The sequence below is a fragment of the Stenella coeruleoalba genome, assembly GCF_951394435.1.
Source record: "Stenella coeruleoalba genome assembly, chromosome: 14".
Taxonomy (NCBI): domain Eukaryota; kingdom Metazoa; phylum Chordata; class Mammalia; order Artiodactyla; family Delphinidae; genus Stenella; species Stenella coeruleoalba.
Window position 1 is genome coordinate 48,742,881 of NC_137160.1, and position 22,169 is coordinate 48,765,049.

A 22,169-nucleotide genomic window follows, 5' to 3' on the forward strand; every position below is an offset into this window, starting at 1 on the left:
CTCAATCATATTTAAGCTTTCCACGCTGGGCCAAAAGCAGCTGGGAGGAGATTCATCACGTCGCATAGGGAAGGAATCAGACCCGAGGTACTTCTTCCTCTTGCAGATCCTACCAGGTCACATTGTACTGGAGGATTTTGACATCACAGATGGATGTGATGGCTGTTTTCTGCATAATTTGCAGCCCAATTCATGTCATGCTGTGCAAATCTGAACTCAAAGTAGATGGCTGCAATTTGAGAGGCAGTTTGGCTTATGTGTACTTAAGAAGCAGCTTTGTTCATTCAGAAGACAAAGCACAGAGCGGGGAGCCTGTGAGCCTCGCACTGGCACAGAGCGCAGACTCTCGGTGTGATCTTCTCCACATCAGCCACCTCCAGGCCTCACTCCCCCAACCCGGAGAGGTGACGTGGCTTGGTCATAGGCCTTCACGCAGGCACAGGGTGTTGCCTGGAAGTTTGCTCACTGGTTGCTCACACCATGGCTTGCCACAAAATGGTGAATGAATAGGCACTCGAATTTCAGAGGCTTTTTTTGGGGGGAGGGGGAAGAGAATAGCCATGTGTACGTTGAGTCCTAATATACATGTTTAGCCAAAATCAGTAACTATAGACCTGATGTTAGTGGGCAACTTTGATCCACATCCTGCTTAAAATACTTCACCCACTGGGACTCTTTCACCCTCTTTGAAACTCTGAGGACCTCAAGCAGCTCTTTAAACAAGCGAGAATCTTCACAGCACTTTTTCTGATGGAGAAGCTAAAGCATGGACTGGTTCACTTCATTGTGACCACCTGTCACCAGGGGAACCATGAATGAAACCCAGATACCAGCCACGCAAGGTGTAAGCCTCACCCCATGGTGCTCAAACCCTAGCCTGCGTCAGGATCACCTGGAGGGCTTGTTACATCACAGGGTACTGGACCTGACACCCGGAATTGCTGCATCAGTAGACCTGGTGGGGCTCAAATGTTTGCAGTTCTAGGACATTCCCAGCTGGGGCTCACGTTCCAGACTTTGGAGGGCCACACTTTGAGACCCACTGTTCTACCCCATTTCCAAATTAGCTGAGTGCATTGAATGTGAATAGCCATGCAGAGTGCTGGCAAATTATATTACTTATTTTGATACCAATAAAAGAAAGTTTGGTCAAATTTTAGGACCATTCAGAAACAGGTACCTCCTGGTAATTAATGTACGTTTGCTTGCCAGAGTGTATCGTGTGTGTGTTTAGTTTTTTAATGCTAGGAAAACCTACAACTATACATTTCACAATGGATTGCCAGCATGCTATTTAATTAAAAAGCTTTTTCACCAGCTACATAAATAATGAAGTATGCTAAGAATATGCAAGTACATTCATAATTAAAATACTCAGCTATGTTTAAAAAAATTAAGATCTCTGGCCTATTCAAGGATTTTGCATTTAAAATGAAATAGCCACACGATGATTTTTTAAAAAGCTTTAAAACCTCAGGTTATTAATGAGTGGGTTCTATTTTACTAAAAGGAAGCTGCTCTTCATTCATGAAAAGGAAGCAGGTGATGGTATTATCCAGGGATGGAGCCTAAGCTGCCTTTAACAGCATCACCTCTGAGAGACTTCCCAGGCTCCCGGTAAACAGCAAGGGTTGGAATTCCTAGGAAGCAATGGAGGCTGGTGCCTATCATTCTAGAGGCTGTCACATGGCTGGCCACTGGGCTCCTTCAATACAAGCATTTCAGCCTCTTCCCAGGTAAAGCTGGAGGCCAAAGAGGTTGACTCTTATTGCTCCATATGCCTGCCCGATCCTCCAGTGACTATGAGATCGTTCAGATTCAGCAGGCCCTTCTTTATAACCAACCATTCTTTGGATCATAAATACTGAACGGTGTGTGGAGCAGTCATTCCCTCCTTCTGCTTATTTCCTTGTTTATATTTATTTCCTGCTGCATTCCCTAAGAATATAAGGCAACTTAAATAAAGATTAACAAAACGTTAATAGGGAGCAGCATCGTGCAGAGAAGAGAAAATACAGTGAAGCATTTGGCCTGTTTTCTGCTTTAATTTTGGTTTTGAACGCATTTTCGCACTGGCTTTGAGCTTCCTGGTAGTAAAGGGAAAAACAACAACAGAAAGGAAGGATTATACCACTTGCTCACGAGAGATCTTTTTCCCTATCACTCAATTCCAAAAGAGATTTCTCAGTGACTTTATATGCAGTCAGGTGGCCAATACAACGGCCACTGTTCCTGACCCTAACTTTACGATCTCATGCAGTGGCTGTCATCTGGAGGAGTGTGGCTGCACCTACGGGTAGAGGCCAGAGACGCTGCTAAACATCCTATAGTCCACAGGACAGGTCCCCAGAACAAAGAATTATCAGGTCCCAAATGTCAACAGTGCCAATTTTGAGAAACTGCTCTAATGTAAAATTCTCTATGATTGTTCAAGGACCTTTTTACATTAGAATTATCTGGAAAACTTTAAAACTCTATTGCCTGCAAGATTCATATATATGTGTGCGTGTGTGTGTGTGTGTGTGTGTGTGTGTATTTTGGCCTCACTGTGTGGCTTGTGGGATCTTAGTTCCCCGACCAGGAATTGAACCCCTGGGCCCCAGCAGTGAAAGCGCCGAGTCCTAAACACTGGACCGCCAGGGAACTCCCCTAAAAAACTCTATTGCCTGAATCCCACCCCCAGAGAGGCTGACTTAATTGGTCTAGAATGCAGACATGCCCCCGGTGATCCTAGTGTAGCCACACCTGAGACCCACCAGGCCAGGCTCCATTCACACATAAGTATACTGGGCTCAAGACTAGAAATTTGAAAATAACATCCAAGGAGTAGAGAAGTAGGGGCCTCAAACTCTCTTTCCTCAACATTACTTTTTAACAACTGGGCGTGTAATGCTTATTTTAACTCTAAAGTAACATAACCTATGGCAAGCTTCAGAAGAAGGGGAAAGGGGGAAAATGACCCAGAACCCCACGTGGCACCCTTACCCCTGATTCAGGATCACAAGCTTTATGAGTGAGAAATCAGGCCCCACGGGAACTCTGGCCACCCAGAGAGCAAATCACCCATCACCTGCCAAGGCCAGGTCGCCCAGTGTCTCAGGAGAAGCCAGCAATCCGGGTGGTTACGTGCCATGTGCCAATTTCTGAATGTTGGCAGCCTACTCCACTTGTTATTCAAGCTCTGCTGACCCCCACTGTGCAGGCCATATGAGACAGACTTTCGGGCCAGGCCCTACTCTTGGATCGCCAGGTTTGACCTTCAGCATCAAGTATTATTTTTTTCCAATTATTTTCATTCCAGACTATTTAAAATGTTTGTTTAATATTATTATACGGGGCTTCCCTGGTGGCGCAGTGGTTGGGAGTCCGCCTGCCGATACAGGGGACACGGGTTCATGCCCCGGTCTGGGAAGATCCCACATGCCGCAGAGCAACTGGGCTCGTGAGCCATGGCCGCTGAGCCTGCGCATCCGGAGCCTGTGCTCTGCAACGGGAGAGGCCACAACGGTGAGAGGCCTGCGTACCGCAAAAAAAATAATAAATTAAAATAAAGTAAAATTATTATACGATTTGTATATGTGAGCATCATATGCAGTTTTGATGTTGCTTTGTGGCCTTCATATTTCTATTGCTTCAGGTAGAACAGCAATGCACCAAATGGATGTGTTCTATATAAGCCTGCCCTTGTTCCTGGATATTTAGATGTCAGATGGAATTTTTTTTTTTTTAATGATGAAGGATAAAAAATAGCAGAAAGTCAGTATTCTCCGTTGCAAGTCAGATATGCTATATTCTCTGTGGCAAATGGAGGCTAGGTTAAATATGCTTTGGAAATCATGTAAATGGGTGAGAGGGTTGACATTCTGCTTTGAAGGTTGATAAACTTAACCAGTGTTCCAGTCCAAATGGAAGGTAAAGACCCCAGAGGCGGCCCCCAGGGGTCCCCCCAGGCTGAGTTAGGCTCCTTGGAGCAGTGCTGGGTCTGTTCCAGAACTTGGAAAAGGATTCCGATGAACCCTCAAGTTCCACTCTACAGAGCACGGCAGCCCCGCTTTGTGCCTGTCGGGGTGCAACACTGCAGAACCCTTGAGAAAGGACGTTTGAAACTCCAGATCCATTAGAGAATACCTGCAAACGCTTCTCCACTCAGCTTCAGCAGGCTGGAGCCTCTTACTGTCTCCCTTGTCTCGAGGGAGCACTACCAAAGGTACTGCAAACGCCCAGAGTTCGAGAAAGAGGAATGATTTAGGGTAAAATGACCCGGCGTGGGTTTCTGGCAGAATCCCAAGGCTCAGGTCTGGTTGGCACTGCGTTCCCGGGTGAGCACCTCACGGGGCCAGGGAGGAGCCCCGTCTCCGCCAGATTCCTTTGTAATGAAGTCAGCTGTCAACTGGGGGAAAGGCACAGAGCCCCTTTATTTCCAAGCAGGTGATGCAGCATATTAAAGGTTGAATTCCGTCTTGTGCTCGCATCCTGAAGGAGCCAGTTTGCAGGCAAGCTCAGTTCTTTCTGCAAAGAGGGAAACTTGGCAATGGTGGAGGCTGAGTACTTAAATGGCAATCAACTTCTGGCTCATATCAATTAATTCCTTCATGGACTTCTGCCTAAGTATAGCATCTTGAATTCCCAGCTGCAGAGGCTATGAAAAACAGCCCAAACAACACACGCCATGATCCAGGGGATGGCGTGCCAGTGAAACGATGATGGGTGAAGCTGTCTCAGGGAAGCAGTGGGCGCCCATCGGGGGCTCCCTCTTCGTTTACCTGCAGAATCCAGGGCAGGACACATACTCCCTTCTCTGGGTGGGAAATTCTTTGAGAAAACTTTTACTATGTCCAAAGTGAAATCATTCTGAGGGGAATCACCTCCTTTTGGAGGTGATTTTTAAATATCCAAATTTTAAAATATCCAAATCCAAAGTGCCCATGAGATGTGGAAGCAGGATGGGGACTAAGAAATCAGAGGAGGGCTTTGTCATCACTCAGACACCAGGAGAACCTATTCCCAAAGTGGTCCTCGTCCCAAGGAACCTACCGGCGCCGTCTCCATCTCCCTTTCACGTGAACAAGGAGCATCTTGATCGAGCACTGCAGACAGAGGATGAGTATCGGTGGTGCCACATGAGATTTGGCAATCCTTCAATTCATCTGTCAAGCTCAGACCTTGACATCTACACGGGGTTGTGAATTTCAAATCCCTTATCACTCAGGTGGGTTCTCCTCATCTAATGCTCTAACAATGTGGCTATCACCAAGCTATAACCAATGAAAATCAAGGTCACGTGGCAGGGACAAACTCACTTTTCCTCCGCTGCATGTGAAACATCCCTGGTTTGTCTTGCTCTCTGTCTTTTTTAAATTTTTTTAGTTTTTGCGGTACACGGGCCTCTCACGGTTGTGGCCTCTCCCGTTGAGGAGCACAGGCTCTGGACACGCAGGCTCAGCAGCATGGCTCACGGGCCCAGCCGCTTCGTGGCATGTGGGATCCTCCCAGACTGGGGCACGAACTCGTGTCCTCTGCATTGGCAGGCGGACTCTCAACCACTGCGCCACCAGGGAAGCCCTCTCTGCTGTCTTTTACTGAATCAGAGGGAGAGTTTGTTTTCCTTGTCCAGGAGACAGAACCTTTGTTTCTCTAAGGGAGTGTGCTGTCCAATATGGTAGCCAGTAGCTGCCTAAATATGTGGCTACTGAGATTGCAATGAAGTTAAATTAAGCAAAGTTTAAAATTCAATTTCTCATTCTCACTAGGAACGTTTCAAGTGTTCAGCTGCTTTATGGGGCTAGGGGCTACCGTATAGAACAGCACAGATACAGAACACTCTCCTAATCACAGAAAGTTCTCTTGGGCAGCTCGACAATTCTAACCCACCCCCTCCCACCTCCTTTGACCCCTTCCATGTACAGAGGCCCCTCTTCCTCTAGCTCCTTTAGTTTATTTTCCCACCTATCTTCATACTGTTCTCTGTCTTCAAATGTGCACTGGTTTTCCCCTCTTCAAAAAAAAAAAAAAAAAAAAATCATTTTTCCTGACTCCGAAACCTCCTCCCAAGGCTGTTTTATTTATTTTCTTCCAAATTTCTCAGCTCTGTGGTCTGCTCCCACATCCTCCACTTCCTGACCACTGACTCGCTGCTTCCTCACCTGCAGGCTGGCTTCCATCAATATCCATTTACTGAAAATGTGTTCCGAAGGTCACAGTGGCCTTCTCACCACCCAACGAGAAGGGTTTTCCCCCCGTCCTCACTCTCCTCTGCCTTTCAATAATTTACACCATCAGTCACCAGGCCCCATGTTCTTGCTTGGCAGTATTTCTTATGTTTATTCTTTCCTTTCTATTTCCAATGACAGGACCCTAGGGAGGTCCTTTTCATCTACTACCTCTGGTCTCTCCTCTCTCTAATCCCTCTTGTATATAGCCACCATGTTCATCTTTATAAAACAATTATTTCACATCATTTCCTCACTCAGCAAATACCAGTGACTCCCAGAGTAAGGCAGTGAGGAAGAGTGTGGTTTAAATGGCACTTGAGCCCTTTTCTGCCACTTACTAGCTATGTAGCCTAGACCAACTTACTTGGCTTTTCCGAAATTTCTTTTTCCTTCTTTAATTTGAGGGTAAGTATACTTACAAGTTGTTGTAGGGTGTTTGCTGGTGTTGCTGTCAGTGACTAAAAACACCTGAAATATATTAGATGCCCTATACAGGAAAGTTATTGCTTTAAGTATTATTATCTTTATTTAATCCAGGCTCCTTTTATGTTGATTCTAGAATCACTGCTTTTTCTCCATGGTACCTCTTATCCATCTGATTCCCTCCTTTATAGTGTTTCTAAAAAACAAACACCACTTTTACCTTGTCTCCTGCTTATGAGAACCTGAAGTAATGGTCTTATTATCTTCCAGAAAAAGATGAATGTTCCTTAGACTTTCAAGAATGTTTTAATCTTGCCCAACTACCCATTCAGCTTCAACCTGTTTCTGTCAGTGAATCCAAGTCATCCTCCTTTGCACATCTAGTCCATCCCTTTACTTCATTTTTCACGTCTATTGTCTGTTTATTCCTACTGTTCACACGCTCTTCCTTCTTTCCCTCCACTTACCTCAATCCTGGTCAGTTTTCTGGTCACAGACCAAGCCCCTCTTCCATAAATCCCAGGCTAATCTGCACCATTATCTCCTTTCTCTAAATTCCCATTGCCCTTATAGCCTAGCTTAGCAATTCATGGCTTCCTAGCTGGACTGTAAATCTTTCAAGCATGGGGAATCTGCTCTCTGTATTTTTTTAAAATCCACCCGCAGTGATGTCACCCTGGAAGTTCAATTAAGCACATGTTGATGAATTAAGAGCTTGACTATAGTCCTCAGTCCCTCTTAGTTCAACAAAGGATGAGGGGGTAAGACAAGATCCCTGCTCCCCAGAAACTCACAATTAAAATTACCCAGAGACTCAATCTCAGCCGTTTTTCCTCAGTTCCACAGTTGCCACTGTCCTCATTAACCTGGTAAAGAAGGGCATCAAGGACCCGGGTCAGCATGGACTCAGTTTATAGCCACAACACATTGGAGTTGCATGTCCAAAATGCCTCCTTCTTTGATCTCTTCGACGGTAATGATTTCAGTTGATGTGTTTAGCACCAAACTCCAATAGAGCCAATATTTTGTAATAACTGTAAATGGAAAGTACCTTTAAAAACTGTACTAAATATTTTTTTAAAAACTTGGCTTTAGACAGTACGGTGAATATAATTAATGATAAAAAAAGAAAAAAAACCTGAATCTGAAAAGGTACCAGATCCATATGTAAATCCAGGCTTCAGCTCACTCCTTTCTTAAAGCAACAAAGATGTTGACTGTGATTACAGATAATCAGATCTTTCCTTCTGATGAAATGGGCATATACTGAACCAGGCGTACGCTATATTCCCTCGACAAATATATTTACACTTAGAACATGGAGAGAAAAGAAAATGTCAACAGCTGACAGCTTCTTGGCCTATGGGGTGTGATCCAGGCGCATAATAAATTCATTTAATCTTGGTGTTGAATAGATGCATGTTAGGCTTGTGCATATATATATATATTTTTTTTTTTTTTTTTTTTTTGGCCTTTCCTCCAACATGTTTTTTGAATACAGTGTCACATTCCTCTGTGTTGTCAGCAGAGACGGGAACCAAGCTAATCCTCTGGGTCCAACCTGGGATAACTTTCCCTAATGAGTAAAGATAGGAATGAAAAAGGGACACCATGTAGAAGGTGCCTTGTTGCCAAATGTTGGTGGATAACTATTTCATGCTGAAAAATATGCCTCAAGAATGTTGGCCACTGGGAGCTTACAGAGTCCAAAAGAAGATGCATTTCCACAGAAGATCTTAATCATGCTGATAAAGGGATAAGCACGGTCAAGAGGATGCAGACCAGATAAAAAGCCACCTCTGCTTAGAAGCTGGAACTTGCTCCTCTCTCCTCATTAAGGCATTTCTCATCTCAGCCAAACTGGATATGAAGATATGTTCCTTATCCCTGGCAGATCTCACAAGATATCAAACATTTCAGACTTCGTGTGTGAAAGCATGACATATTGGTTAAGACTGAAAATAGCATGTTTCTGGTAGAGTTCAAGTAGATAAGAAATACTACACCCCACTGTTTTTGTAAATGCCAGAGTTCCACTGAGTCGAGACAGATGGTAGCAGGCAAAGAGGCAATCTTATAATCAAAAGCTAAAATGTGTCAAAAATATGTTAGCAAGCAAAATAGAGCAGATTACTAGCTACTCATGTCATGACAGCTTGCAAAACATGTTAGGATGTTGAATCTCTAGTTATATAAATAAAGGAACAGTAAACAGAGCAGCAGCAAATGGTGTGAGAGCTCATGTAATGACTGCCCCTTCATGGCAGTCTGGGGAAAGAGAAAGTCATGTGGTCACAAGGAGCCTCGGATGGACCTTAAGAGGCCCCCAGCTTCAAGTATGGGGATCCATGTTACTTCCGTGAGTAACAGATTTCTCTGTGATACCCCAAAGCTGTTTAACTCAATTACAGGAGCCATTCAAACTTACCAGAGAGAATTGTAAGGATTCCTTTGAGAATCATCATGTCATTTAGCTCAAAGAAACAAGAGGGTGAGTGTTATTTTGTGAAAACAAAGTGTACCCAAGGCTTTCTGTATATGTCAATCTCATTTCAAGGAGGTTTTTTTGACCTCGGGATGGCAAGGCTTCGATGGCCCTGGAGAATGAGCTTGACCACAGGTCAGCCCTGGGCTTCTTATTGTCTTGGTTAATCTTTGATCAGGTTTGTGGAGAGGGAAGGCAATGTTTATCATGACTGGGGGAAAATGGAGACACTTTTATTGAGCACCTACTATGGCCCAGGTACTATGCTGCTGTCACATCAAATTTGACCTCTTGCCTCTCGAGATGGAGAGAAGGTAACTTTGACTAGTCCGCATCCAATGGAAGTTCAAATCTGACCTCCTTCCCCGTCTTTCCCTTCCCCTTTTCTGCACTCAGAGAATCCAGGGGCAGAAAGAAATGGTAGAAAGTGGGCCTTGTGTTCTCATGCCAGCATTGCCACCACCTCTGGCTCCAGGGTTCTACTTCAACACTGGCTGCCTCTCTGGTCCACTCGATACCAAAGACACGAAGGTCAGCCCCACTTTTCAATCTCCATAGGGAATCACCTGGGGAAATTTCAGTGTACCAGAGAATGCTGCATTCTAAAGCAAGAAATCTTTTGATAAGCTACTTATCAAAGGGTGAAGGTCCAAGTGTCTAACATGTAACAAAGGATGATAATCAAATTTCTGGAGATAAGACAAGAAAAGGAATTTGCATTGTTCTTGAGGAGGAACCAGCAAGACTGGGCTCTGCATTGGAGAAGAAAGGACCAGAAAAGGCGACAACCCCAGCTGTGTGGTCGCCAAGTGAAGACTATAGAGATCAGAAGCGTCTGAGGCATATTTCTAGGTTTTGTTTGGTTTGGACTGGTTCTTTGAAGATCGGGCCAGGCAAACCTCCCCTGCTCCCTTCGGTGCTAAATCCTCAGTGAAAGCACATGGCCCACTAATGCTTCTGGGGGAGTGGGCTCTTCTTGGAGAGCTCAGACTGCCGTCTCTGCCCTGCAAGGTGGAAACAGACACCTGGTCAGGAGGCAGAGAACACGGGAGTGGCTGGTGCCTGGATGACCCACGCCAAGCAGCACTCCTGTGAAAGCGCCCCTGAGAAGAAGAGATTCACCGAGAGTGAGCTGGGTGACAGAGGAGTGGCCGATGCGACAGCTGCTCAGCTTCCAGTGGACACCAAGCTCCTGACGTGTCCTCAGCCAGATGCCTGGGAAGTTCATCCGTCTCCCTAAATCCACACAACTCCAGAAAACGTGGTATCCCATTTCACAAAGGATTGGGGCTCAGAAAGGTAAGGCGGCCCGCCCAAGGTCTCATAGCTAACTGAGGCATGATTCAAAGTCGAGGCATATATGTGAGAAAAAAAAGGAAGAGAAAGGGTATATTTATGTGATACGGATTTATGCGTTAGCTAAAGACCCAACTTAGAGGGCTTCCCTGGTGGTGCAGTGGTAGAGAATCTGCCTGCCAATGCAGGGGACGCGGGTTTGAGCCCTGGTCTGGGAGGATCCCACACGCCGGCGGAGCAACTGGACCCGTGAGCCACGACTACTGAGCCTGCGCATCTGGAGCCCGTGCTCCGTAACAAGAGAGGCCGCGATAGTGAGAGGCCCGCGCACCTCAATGAAGAGTGGCCCCCGCTTGCCACAACTAGAGAAATCCTTCGCACAGAAGCGAAGACCCAACACAGCAAAAAATAAATATATTAAAAAAAAAAAAAGACCCAACTTAGAGTTATGCCCCTAAATACAGAATACCTATAAACATTAATTAGCATCCTCTTCGGCGTTCCACTGAGAAAGATAGTCATCCATAAGACCAAATAAGACCTCTTGACAGCCCTACAACTACCATCAGGTGAAAAAAAACGGATTCAGGGTGCGCTCCTGCTAAGTCAGATATGGAATGTGCAACTCACACGTTCTGGTGAAATTGAAGCAGGTGAACTCTAACTGCCAGGACGTAACGAGTATAATAGCCAAAGGGAATAATTCGGTTTAAGCAACCATGTGCTTCAGTTATCTATAGGTGTGTAGGTGTAATGGGACCCCCTTTATAATACACTTGGTCGTGCTCTTCCTAGTTACACCTGAGTGGATTTTCCCCCATTGGGAAAGCCAGTGTAGGAAATCTTGGAGGTTCGGGGCCATGAGAGCTCCGAGGGAAGCTAAGTGGGGGGTCATTTTATAAGGTAATGGGTCCCAGGAGGCAAGATGATGAAGTCCTAAGTTCCTGTCCTGCGGTGTGATTTTGGACACAGAACAAGGTCTCTGGGCTTCAGGTGCTTTATTTCTAAAGTAGGGGAAATGGTCTCTTGTCGCTTAAGCTGTCATGAAGATTAACTGAACACAGCCCAATGTCTGCCACTAGTTGGTGCTCAATAAAATTGTGTCCCTATTCGTCTGCAGAGTGTTCCTTTAGCCTAGGAGCAACTGAGAGTTTGACGAGCAACTGTTAATTTTCTTTACTATCAATTTTTCTGTCAAGTGCCACAGGAAATACTAGCATTGCAGAGCTGAGTAAGAGGCCATCTTTCATCCAATGAGCCCACTGAAGGCTCAGGAGGCAAAGACCCACACACAGTGACCATACACGTGAGGAAGTGCTCTTCTGGGGTGTCAGAAAGATGCTGTGAGAGCCCAGGGGGGTGGGGCGTCCATCTGTACACACGAGTTACATGACGGCTTCAGCGGGGAGACGCAGTGGGAAATCAGTAAGAGTCCTCTGGGTTGTCAAGCCTAGACAGAGCAAACAGCCTGAGCACGAACAAAGGTGAACTTCTGTCATTTTGTTGGAATTCTCAAAATAAATGTTTCTGTCCATAGAATACAATTCTTGTCATATTTTCATAGTCATCAAAACAGTGTGAGGATAAAGTGTGGGTAGGGGCTCAGGCACCCACCCCTGATCTGTGAGCTGGACCGAAACCCCACAGAGATGAGGGACTAACAGCCGTCCTGTCCCTCTTGTGTTGCCAGCACCCATCACAGCGCTGGCACAGACTGGGAGCTGGGAAAACTGTTCAAGAGTAAATGTGCCACCCACCCTCCGGGCAGGGTGGACCCAGCTGGAGCTGACAAAAGGTCAATCTGCCTGGGTTCCCTGTCCAAGGACCTGGCGATTCCTTGTCTCAGTTCAGATCAGTGACATACATCAGTCCTCGGCAAGGCCACAGAGGGACACAGACTGACCACATGGAGTGTGAAGAGGTAGACCAGCAGGCCAGCGGCTTTGGGGAGTTCTCAGAACACAAACTCAGGCGGATCAAAGTTCTGGACATCACATGCAAACCAGAGTGGGGCATAACAGGACACAGGGGACTGGATTCTGGGAGAAACAGGGGAGCAGTCAACGTATATCAAGAGAGACTCATGGCTCCAGTGAGCAAAACTGGGGCCCTTGTCCCAAATCAACAGATAACAGGAAAATGATTCAATACTAAACCACCACCCAAGCTTGGGCAGACCTGCCCACAGTCGTGACTGATCTGGGTCCTGGAAAATGTACCCACTTGCCTCAGGGGATGGCGACCAGGGGAGAGGCAGGGAAAGTAAAGCAGACTCAGTAGATCCAAAAGTGTGACAATAGCTGACGACGTTTTCACTGATTGACATTGGAACACACAGCTGCGTACTAGCCACCTCAGTCTCTGGATCTTAATTTAACTTCTTTGTTCTCCATATGCTCCATGCCTGGAACCCCGAAGCATTACCAAATATGCTTATTAATAAAGTTAGTAAGACGTCACCACTCGGCAGACATGAGCCAAAGTTCCTTCTCATGGCTAATGTTAAATGGCCCAAGTGTGACTGCTCACACACCGTGTAGCAGGGTCACGTCACTCACATTACATGTGGGTGTACGGGGGCTATGTACCATCGCCATTTCCCTACTGATCTGTTCGTTTTCATGAGTGCCCATCTGCTGAGTAGTGGTGGGAAAGTAATAATTAGATTGAGCCCAGTCTAGCAAAGTTAGTCAGTGCAATCATGTAAGGGTCCCTTGAAATAAATACTCAATATCCCAAGATAAAATCCTCGCCCCTCAGACTCAGTCTTCATCTCCCTACTTATATAAAGGCGGCATCTGAACACTGACTGAAGTGGTAAACAGATGTAGGAAATGATATGCTTGTGAACACGGACCTAATGCAGTGGATCTGTAGGTGGGTATGTCGCCAGAAAGACGTCTTAGACATCATGAGGGTGATAGAGAAACCAGAGGTGGGCTCCTATCTTGTAGATGGCAGGATGCATTCCACCCAATACGACCACCTTCTCCTTTCCTGAATCATCTCAGAAATCTAGCCCTCTGCTCTGCAGGGTGGTGAGCAATAGAGAGGAGCTTCTGATATAAAATACTACTGTAACGATCATGACAACTACTACTACTGCTAATAATAATAATCTTAGCGCCTAACACTTATATATACTTACATAAACTTCCTGCTTGCCAAGCATTTTTCTAAGTCCTTTACATATGCAAATCACTTAATCTTCATAACAACTCTTATCATGTAGATTCCAATGGTTATTCCTGTTAATATCAGCTAGCCATTAGATGTGCTGGTGGCAGAACAGGTTTTTTATGTGTGTGATAATGGAAATAGGATCAGGGAGGTGACAGAATGTGTTCTAGAAATTTTACATTTAAAAGAAAAGAACCTCATCGATCATTTATTAACACGCACTGGGTGCCAGCATTGCACAAGGCATTTTTGCACAAACGACTTCATCCTCACAATATACCAAGGAGACAGAGGAAAGATTGGTGATGCCAAGCTGATAGGAACGGTCAGGGCATGGACATTCAGAATCATATTTTCTGCCTTTAAGTTTTTGATACTTTAAGACAAATTTAGGCCAGATGAAGTCAGGTTTGGTTCCTGGCTACGGAGATGATGGCAAAGGTGATGCCAATAAGAGTCAGAAAGAGAATTCTTGATGGATTTCATGAGGAAACAGAATATAATAGTGGCAGGAAGTTGTTTTCTTAAAGAAGAAACTGACATGGATTTAGACAGAATATCGAAAACTTCTGAGTTCGTGAAGTAGTCGCCGAGGGACAGACTATCCTCTAGAAGCTAAGCCGATGCTATTTTGCTCGTCATCTGCCTCCCTGTGCTGTTCTCAGTTTTCTAAGAACCTAAAAGAGCGGGATGGGTAGTTGACTGGCATTCACTAACCACCCACAAATGCACTAGCCACACACTGTCTCACGGCCTCAGTTTCCTTTCAGGACTAGAATGTGATCGCCCTCTCCACCCAGAAGGTGAGCTCTGAGAGGAGGGGCTCCGTATTCTACTCCTGCGTGTAGCGGAAACCTGATTGGATAAACCACGGGTCTGTTCCTTACGATGATTCCTATAGGGCTGTGTAAGTACATCCCCCAGGGTGCTGTTTTTTTGTTTGGTTGGTTTTTGTTTTAATTTTTTAATTGAAGTATATATTTTTTAAACCATCCCAGCGTCACCTGATACTAGTATAACTGAGAAAAAGTGACTTTGCAACAGTTTAGTAAGCTACCGCTTAAATGGGTCACCAAAAATAAATCCTCCGAAGGACGAGCCGCTAAAGGGTAAACGATGTCAACCTTTCTCCTTGGCGATGCTGGCTCCCCTCCAGCCGGGCCCAAGTGACCTCAATTACTTACCACAAGTCATCAGAATTAAATCAAATCCGTCTGCAGTTTGGGTGGCTGGGGCCCTATCCAGGAAAGCTGCCCACGCCGAGAGGGAATGGACACAAAAGGCTGCTGAAAGCTATCCAGATAATATCTGAGCTCCCGGCAAGAAGGAAATGCCACCACCATCTGCCTCTGTTTGTGATGACCTGGGAATAAATAAAAATTAACCTTGGTCCTTGAATGAATCATGGAGCTTATCAACACTTCCTTTGTGTCTCTAATGACTGTGGTGGAACAAGTTTACAACAAATTTTGGAGGGACAGGGCGGGAGGGCTGTTGTTCTGAACGGCTCTTTACGGGGCTTGGCGCGCGCTTCCCACCTGCTTTTCTCGTATTATGTGCCACCAGCAATGCCCTTTGTACCCTGTGTTGGTGACAGTGAAAAATAAGGAAAGAAAGCGTTTTGAACCCAGCAAGAGTTCAAGGAATCATCAGGGAGGAAAGGAGAAAGGAAGGAAGGAGAGAGGGGAAGGAGAGACAGCCAGAGCGAAAAAGGCAGTCGTGGTCTCCAGATCATCGGTGGTGGACCATGACTGAGACGGGTCTCCAGGGGGCTGCGTCTGACCTCTACCCAAGTGTCAATCAGTAGGCCAGTTTCTGTCCTTGATGCTGAACACTTGTTCTTTTCTTTAATCCTCATAGTAACCTCATGATGTATGAATCACTGTTTTACAGGCTCGGCTCTAATTGCAAAAGAGCATCAACTTGCCCCCGGACACTCAAAATGGAATAGAACAGCCAGAACTTGAACCTTGGCTGATTCTAAAATCCAAGCTCTTTTCACACTTCTGCATTGATTCTCCGTGGCAATGCCACAGGTCACTGGGGGAGAAGTGTTATTAGCCATTAACTTGATTTTGAACTAACAGGCTAGTCACTTAGCAAGGCCCCGAAGAAACGGAACAAGGTAGAAGCACACATTGATGGGCTTAGGAGCTGGGAGGGGAGGTGCTGGGGAGGGTAGGTGCTGGGGAGGGCTCCGGAAGAGCAGAGGGGAAATAGCTCTAGATGATGGGATTCTAATTTAAGCTTTATTGGTTCTGGCTTTTGCTGGACCTCTGAGCACACACTGCCCGCAGGTGCCTCCGCACCATGTTCAGGACGGGATGGGCCAGAGCCCTCTCCCTCGCCACTGAGAGTCGACATGGAGAAGGAGATTCAGGGTTTATTTCTCACAAGCTAGTTTGGGCGGGAGCTCAGCCAATGTAGCCATATTTTAAAAATCTTCAAACCATATAGAAATGCAGAGGATACAGATGGAGAGCGTAAGGCTAGCTCCACAGTCACAGTCAGGAGAAGCAGCCGTACCCGGGGTTCTGATGTCCCAAGCTGACACTAATTTTCTCTCTCAGATGATGATGGATTCTAAGTAAATATGTGTGAATATTAGTTCCAGAAATCTGAATCAGCTGCAGAGAACTGTTGGCTATAACATAATTGGAAGCCTGGTGAGCTGAACCAACTCTTTCTGAAACTTCTTTTGTTTTGTTTCACTAACATTGTTTTCAGCAAAGAGGGAGACATTCCTTACATACTGACATATGGTACCTTCTATTTATAACAAGATTAACAATTCATTCCCACCTTGACTGAATCCCGCTTTATTGAGATGTCACAACAGATTCGCACAGCCTGCAAAGAGAAAGGCTTACGAATGATAATATTATGACAGGCAAGACACCTGAAAGTAAATGAATCATAATTGATGACAATTAGAAAGAGTTCAGCACAAACACAGAGTCACAGCCGTGATGGTAAGCAGGGTTCATCTCTTATAAGGAGAGGATTGCCACGGAGAAATTCTGCTGAATTCTTACTGAGACCTTGAAATCCATTCAAACCTGTTCACTCATAGCTTATTTTTCTATTAATGGATGAAGGGCTTCATAGTTTTAGGGCTTTACTGCACGTCTGTACTCTGGTCCACAGCCTCACATGAACCCCTTATTTTAGGATAGAACTGATGGGTCCTTCTAGATGCCCTGGCCGGAAGCAAGGGCCTCATATTTGTCATCTCCTTCTTCCTTTCACCCTACATCCATCAGCAAGACACCAATTTTACCTCCTCCATATTTACTGAATCTTTCCATTTCTTACCACCCGTACCACTCCACTTCAGACTGAGCCAATGTTGTTTTGCCTGAGAGCTTCCTCTCCTCTAATCCATTACCAAGAGTCATCTTTCTAAAGTCCTCTATGGCTCCCAACTGCTCTCAGCATAAGGGTTAAATGTCAAGGTCCCACAGTCCTGCCTGAGACACAGTGTTGTGTAGGGACAAGAGCAAACCTGGTGCAAGTCCTGACTCTTGGGAGGGAGTCAGTTAGCTTCTCTGACCCTCAGTTGCACCCTCTACAAAGTGAAGGTCATAGCAGTATCTAACTTTTGAAAACTAATTACCTACAAACCTCTTGGAGGGGCTGATCACTTGTTGAGGGTTCACTTCTCAGTTCACTGCCTCTCTCAGCCCATCACAAACCTCTCTCCCTGTACACCCTGTGCTCTCGGCCCCAAAGGCTTCTTCTCCAGCAAACCGTGTTCTTCCACCCCCTCTTCCCACCCCAGAGGTGTTCCCTCTGACTGTAAATCCTCATCTGCCCCCTCTGCCAGTCCCAGCTCCCACACACTCTGCTGGACAACTGCAAGTCATTGGCTTCATCTCTGCATCCCTGTCGCCTCCTCAGGGAAGCCTTCTTCGACTACTCCCACTCCCAGATCACTTTGTAAAACACTCTCCTTATACTCCATACTTCCTTTTGTAGCCCTTAATACACCTGAAAACTTATGTTTACTTTTTCTAGTATGCTTCTCTCTCCCTCCATACCAAAGGTTCTGTAGAGGGCAGGATTGAGTCTCACATGTTCACTACTGTGTCACCTGGACCTTAACTTGTTGGATGATCGAATCTAGGAGCTCATACCAGCTCCCTCATTCACAGATGTTTGACGACTTGCTGTGGCAGGCAGAACAATGGCCCCCAAAGAGGTCTACACGCGAATTTCTGTGAATACGTTAACTGACGTGGCAAAAGGGACTTTGCAGATGTGGTTAAGGGTCTTGAGACGGGGAGGTGGGCGTGGATTACATGGATGGGTGCAACGTCATCCCAGGTCTTTGTAAAGGGAGGCAAGAGAGTCCATGTCCGCGTGATGCCGCACAAGAAAAGCTCAACTGGCCATTGCTGGCTTTACAGATGGAGCAAGGGCCCATGAGCCAAGGAATGTGAGTGGCCGCTAGACCCTGGGAAGAGCAAGGAAACAGTCTCCAGTAGAGCCTCCGGAAGGAACCAGCCCTGCCAACACTTTTGAGTTTAGCCCTGGGAGACCCACTTCTGACCTCCAGAACTGCAAGACAGGTAATCTGTGGCGTCTGAAGCCACCAAGTTTGTAATTTGTTACAGCAGCCAGAGGAAGTGAATACACTTTCCCAAGGTCACAGAGCAACGGCAGAGCCAAGGCCAGAATCTACGTATCTAGACCATCCAGGGCCCTGGTCGTTCCACTACAGTCCTCTGCCGCTGCCTCTCAGGGCTTGTTGGTTTTTCACTGTGCTTTCTCCTTTTCCAGAGGAAGAGATCGTTAGGGATGCAGCTGCTTACAGGCGAGGGCATGTGCACAAGGCGTGGCTCCACGGATGCGAGTGTGGGAGAAGGTGTGTGGGGATGGAGAGTCTGCCTGGCCACCTATTAGACTCCCAGGGGAGGGCGGGAGGTCCCGGTCCAGCCACGTTGCCCGCCCATCTCCTGTCCCTGCTGCACAAAGCCTGACAAGGTCTCACTCATGTTTCAAAGCGCTCCGTCTTTTCAGAGCTGTTTGTTATTGTCTCTGCCATCACAAGTTTAAAAAAGGAAAGTTAATTAAATATGGAAGAAGACTGAGCAACATCTTTTAAACCATCATGTCATTAGAACCGAAAGCCTCAGAGAGCTGCTTAAAAGGGGTTTGAGAACAATGACTGTTCAATCAGATATTTATGGGCATAGTTACGTAAACATACTCTTTATTGTCTATGTATATTTAATATAATTATCAGTTTTGTAGTTGGACTCTCCAGAGACCCAACAAATCACAGTGTTGCTTTGAAAATGTCAGCAGAAAAGACAATTATGTTGCAGCAAATATTCATAAATTATATTAAAATGTCCTGTGGAGATGGCCCCTAAGTTGCAGAATCCTTTGCCGTAACTGAATAAGGCCTTTCTTTGATTTAAGGATGGTTTTAGAAGCACGAAGTTTCTTTGGGAAACCTTAAAGGCATGAACATGGCAAAGGAGTAGGCGGCCTTGGAAAACAAGAGCATGTGTGTTCCAGAAAATTCAGCCCCTCGCCATTTCCTATAGCCAGTTGGTATGTGTGCACGTCCACTCGGGTACATGTAGACACCTGCTCACCTAACCGATGTGCAAATTTTATTTCTTAAAATACCCCATTAAGAAGAGAAAATAAATTCAATCTGTTTGCTCTTTCAGCACCCACTTAGAGCCGTAACTCTTTCCTACAGCTTTTTTCTTTAGCAACTATTTATAGTGTTTCCCATTTTTCTCTCTTATCGTTTTTTTTTCTCATTATGCCCATGCAGAAATAATGGAGAATGGGGAAACTGCTCAGTACATTAGAAGGCACCAGGCTCTTGCTAAACCAACATGAGCGGTGTAGCTTGAGAAACACCTAGTAAGCATTCACAAATCACTTCTATTGCAGGATATACAATCTGCAAATCAACATCCTAATTAGCTGCTAATGACATTCAGAAGGAAAGGTTAATGTTAAGTGCAGAAAAGCAGTGTGGTTAAAAAAAATGAGATGTTCCTGCCTTCTTCTTGTAAAAAATAAAAAAGGGAAGAAACGATATCCAGTGTTTATAATGGGTGCTATAAATACACGTGCATTGGCAATGTGAAGCATCTTCATTACATGAGGCCTGTATTGATAGGCTACCTTTCATGGAAGGAGTTCAAAGCCTTCTACCCGCTTCTCATTTATCCTCAAAATACCCCTCTGAGGGCAAGTATCTACAGGCAAAATGAAGTGGAGAGTTGAGGCAGTTATCTACATAATTCAAACCCAAACTCTCTTAATGAGGAATAAGTGGAGTTTCTGAAGAGACTGAATTTTCCCGATTGGCTTTCTCTGTAGATCGAATTCCCTGGAAACCACGTCCTTTTTGCACCATGCTGGCCTGAGGCAGACAGCCTACGGGAGCCAGAGCCTGGGGAGTGGGGTCCCCTCAGTTTAAAAGGCTGACCTCACGCTGCCTACTGAGCCCCATCTTTCCCCAGCTGGCTGCTTGGTCTCCCGCTGCTGCCGGCCTCAGCCCAGGGACGGCTTCCCGATGCGCCCCCGGCCCCTGCCTTTGGTCCTCTGCTTTCCCTTCCCAAGCCGCCACTGCCTCACCTTAGCACCTGGCCACCCTCCCCTTCCCTCGGAGCTTCTCTCAGGTCCCCTTCCTCCTTGAAACGTTCTTTGATGAGAAGCAAAAGGACACCATCCTTTTGTTTGTCTGTTTGTACATCAGGTTGCTTGCAGACCACTTTGACCGTAACCTGTTAGATAGTATCTGTGTGGTTTCAATAACGATGGCGCGAGCTCTAGCTGGCTTTCCCCTGGCAAGTGTCGCCGTCTATCCCAGGGTACGGCTCAGGCAAGCACGGGGTGGCTCTGCGTGTCCTCCTTCCCTTGCTCAGGCCTGTCATCGTTCAGGCTCCAGGCACTGACACTCAGTGGGACAGTCATCCTCCACGGGTGACCGCTGCCCTCCCTTCGGCGATGCATCTCCGACGGTGGATGCACCCTTCTCCTGAGTTTGCCACAACGGCGCTTTCCCATCGCTCCCCGCAGGCTAGTTCCTGCACAGCTGGAGGCAAGGAGTGCATTGCAGACAGTGAAGTGGAGCCACCGTGTGAGCGGTGACCCAGCTTCCGGGTCCACTCACGGCCCTCCCTGTGTTGCACCCACAGCTTCGCCACCCCCAGGTGTGCCTCGCCGCCTGCAGGCCTCTCCCTCCCATGATCCTCAGGCTGAAGAACAAGGAGGCTGTTTTTCTCTTTATCCCACTCTGAGCCCCACCTCCTGAATCTTCATTTCCTGTCCCAGGATACACATGTCTCTTCCCAGAATGATTCCCGGTGGAATGTCCATTTCTTCCAGGGGAAATTCCACCATGACTTGCAGGCATACGACTGGCCCTGAGCCCCGTCCCCAAAGATGAGACACAAGCTCCGCTCCTGAATACGCCTCCCAAGCATGCAGCTCGGCAAAATTCCCTTTCATGTCTTACCCAGAGGCCTGTGCATCCCGGACCTCAGGCGCTTCCTGTTCACCTTCCCTCTGCTCTGCAGCCCCAAACATACCTTTTCTGAGAAAAACACAAAACCCCAAAGAAAACACAACACGTAGAAATGGGGCAGTCTACATTCACAGTTGGGGAAGAGACATTTCTTTTATAAAAATGCGTCTGCCTCATTCCCTACTCTGTCCCAGGGCCTAGCAGAGCAGGGCTTCAGCGTGTGCTGATGGGATGGCGCTCTTAGCTGACAAGAAGGACAGCAGATGTAGGCAGACACAAAAGAAGAGGGAGAAAACTGGTCTGCTATGGATAGTCCAAGGATACACTTGAATTTTATGGATAAATTAGTTTTTGCAAATTGACATTGTAGCAGGAGTAGTAACGCCTTGGATTTACATAGGATTTGTTTCCTAACAATCGATTTTCACATTCATTATCATGGTAATTCCCATAACCCAGCTATGACTCATCATTACTGCCCACATTTTACAGCAGCACGACTTTAAGTGACTTATCCAAGGCCCTAAAAGAAATCTGTGAGAATGACTTTGAAGAGAAGCCTCCAGAACGCCACTCTACCCACTCCCTTCTTCCCTGCAGGGAGTCAGCCAGGTTAGATTTAGCTATCACTACATTGCAGTTTAATTATTTATTTTTGTATCTCTCTCCCTCCCCATCAGATTGGGGGTTGTATTTTTATCTGCATCCCAAGGGCCCAGAAAAAAAAACTTGACAAATGCTCAATAGATGTTTGTTGAATGAATGTTGAATGTTAATGTGCTTGCTTTTAAGGTCAGTGGGACCAGCTCTCAGGCCCTGTGCATTTTCTTTCCATTAAAGGAATACCCCTGGGTTTGCACTGTGTTCATTGTTCTTGCTGGCATCCCACCAACATTTTCTTGGTGTCATCTTCATTGAGAAAGGCTGTGATCATATTTTAAGACAGAAATCAACAACCTCTTTAGACGTGGGTGCTAACAGAATGGTTTGTGCCCCTTGGTACCATTTGCAGGCTCTCAGCATAGATCAGGGAGAGAGGAAAAGGCAAAAATGGGAAAAGCAAAGGAACCGG

The 22,169-nt window shown here is 46.1% G+C and overlaps 1 protein-coding gene across 1 annotated transcript in view; it reads right to left on the reverse strand.

Annotated features, from left to right (window-relative positions):
• Positions 1 to 22,169, reverse strand: part of LOC307197462 (uncharacterized protein) — a 520,611-nt gene that overhangs the window by 28,835 nt on the left and 469,607 nt on the right. The gene's annotated exons all lie outside the window — the stretch shown is intronic.